Source organism: Rhagoletis pomonella, unplaced genomic scaffold (genome assembly GCF_013731165.1).
Source record: "Rhagoletis pomonella isolate Grant_MI unplaced genomic scaffold, Rhpom_1.0 Rhpom_scaffold_00014, whole genome shotgun sequence".
NCBI lineage: Eukaryota > Metazoa > Arthropoda > Insecta > Diptera > Tephritidae > Rhagoletis > Rhagoletis pomonella.
This window is the reverse complement of record NW_023458568.1, coordinates 19747131-19749613: the sequence shown is the minus strand read 5'-3', so window position 1 is coordinate 19749613 and position 2483 is coordinate 19747131. Positions and strand designations below refer to the sequence as shown.

Below are 2483 nucleotides of genomic sequence, written 5' to 3'. Positions count from 1 at the left end.
ATGAAGATGAAGATGAAGATGAAGATGAAGATGAAGATGAAGATGAACATGAACATGAACATGAGCTTGAACACGAACATGAACAGCAGCGCCTATTGAAATGTACATACATGCATACAAATAGAAAAGGAGAAAAGTAAAACAACTTATTAGCATATTATATAATGTGTTCATAAACTTTATTAGTACCGAACTTTTTATAGATATTTTTACATATGTTAATATAAATATACATACAGTGACTCAAACAAGTGACCACGTGTTGGACTTTTGCGCATATTTGAGTCACCGTATGTATATATTGGTTTACGCCGAATTAATATTGCTAATTAACTAATTAGTTCTCTTTCTCTTTTTAAAATACAGATTTTACATTCCTACCGAAAATCCAAATAATCAGTGAAATAGCGAGTGATAGTGGGCTGCAAAACGTAAATTTTAATAGTGGAGGAGTACCACATTTTAAGCTATAGTGGAAATTTTATATTGGATCAATTTAAAATTAGCTTTAGTGATAAATTGTTTTCAGTGTTAGGTGTTTTACTAATTTGCATGAGTGTCCGAAACTCGAGTAGTACTAGCTTTTTATGGCACATCAGGCGCTCATTGCAAACGCGTAGTGCGAAAAAGATGAAAACAATTTCATGATACTACAAGTGGTCTGAATCAGTGATACTAAACTATTTGAGAATGCCGTCGACACCGTATGATTTGGTGCAGGATGATCAGGATTTGCGTGTGCCGCTGCATGCCGAACAGGCCTTCTTCCAAGGCATCACATTTCAAGCCAAGGTGAGTACTGTTTATAAATTTATATCTTTTTATATTGACTGTAATTCATACCTCTGAGGGCGTATTTCGTCTTGTCGGAACGTTTCCATAAATAAATTGATTTTAATATCATGTCTTCATCGCATAGAAGTTGGCTCAATGAACCAAATATATTTTGTTACGTTTGTGGTAAATACACAGCTAAAAGATTCCGAATGCACCTAAAAGATTTTATAATAAATTCTTTTCTACTTTAAATCCAAAATTTTGGATGAATACAAGCCATGGATACCCCAAACTTTTTGTAAACTGTGATGTGAAAACATGAGACAGACTTAGAATTGGCATGTGCAAAAATTTCTTTTATGTAATTTATGAATATTTTACTCGTGCACTTCTCAACTGCCATGTAATAAAACTTTCTTAAGTTATAAATTTTTGGAACTTCAAAGTGTGGTCAGCCTAGTCTGATGCATCATCCGGACAATGCTTCTGGAGTTCTTGCGGACTCTGCGTGGCTTAAAACCATGCAGAGGTGGTAACAGATGGTTACCATTGGTCACAGTACCTTCCCACGAGGGATGAAAAATGGAAATTTCAGATTGTACCTAATATCATAAAATAAATGTACCTAAATGGGACAGATTGTACCTAAAAAAAGTAACATCATTCATTTGTAGTTTTTTTATAAATTTTATTTAAAACATAAATACAAAAGACGAATGCACTTTAAACATAATGAGTTTTTTTTAACTGAGCCTATATCTATAGACTATAGTCTAATGGGAATCGGAGAAAACAAAAAACACACTTTGCAAAGTATACTAATTTATCCGAGAAAATAGTAAAATTACCGTAAATAACTTGGAAAGCATTTTAAATATATTTCCAGAAATCAAAAAGCGAAGACATGCTAGACACTGGACTGCATGGGCGAATAAAGGCTGGTTTTCATTATGTCATATTTTGACAACAAAATTTGTTGACATATTTTGACACAACTTTCTTTCCTTTATCCCTAGTTTTATCGATGATATAATGGGTCAAAGCTTACAAATAGCCGCTTTTGGAGCACATGTACACGCCTGAGGGCCAATTCTGATCTAAATCAATCAGAATACCATTTTTTAGTCTCATTTAACAATTTGTTAATAGAAAAAAATTACGATTTTGGGGATAGCTAAGAACAGTGTTAATTTTTGCTGCTCTAAATGCAATGTAAGATGTTTAAGATAATATATAATATGACTTTTCTAAATTCTTCCTTTTGACCACATTTCTTTAGAATTGTTTATTCTTCAAAATGAAAGCGAAGCTTCTCCCGTGCCTACAAGTAAAAAAGAAAAAAACTAAAAATGCATCTGATCAAAAGAGGATTGTACCTAAAATCTTTTGACTGTGCCTAATGTACCTTTAAGTCATCAAACGTCGGAAAAAGGTACAATTGTACCTACTTTTTCATCCCTGCTTCCCACCGTTTTTGCTCGAATAAATATTTCTTTTTATATAAATACATACCAGCAAACATACTGGTCTCCTCTCTCTCTGTAATATACATACATATGGAGCATTCTTAAGTGACGGGTGGGACATTTTAGCTCGTTTTTGCTCAAACTTTTAGTAAATTCTCTTTAACTATTGATTTGCCAAGAGTCAAACTAATAACATCGGATGTTATATTCGAACCCTTAAAATTGATTTACGAAAAAAAG

At 32.9% G+C, this 2483-nt stretch overlaps 1 long non-coding RNA gene across 1 annotated transcript in view; it reads left to right on the top strand.

Moving 5' to 3' along the window:
• The window catches only part of LOC118749295, a 70177-nt gene that overhangs the window by 20492 nt on the left and 47202 nt on the right, over positions 1–2483 (top strand). Inside the window, exon 2 of the long non-coding RNA XR_004994196.1 lies at positions 367–792. This is a non-coding gene — a long non-coding RNA (uncharacterized LOC118749295). The remainder of the gene's footprint in view (positions 1–366; positions 793–2483) is intronic.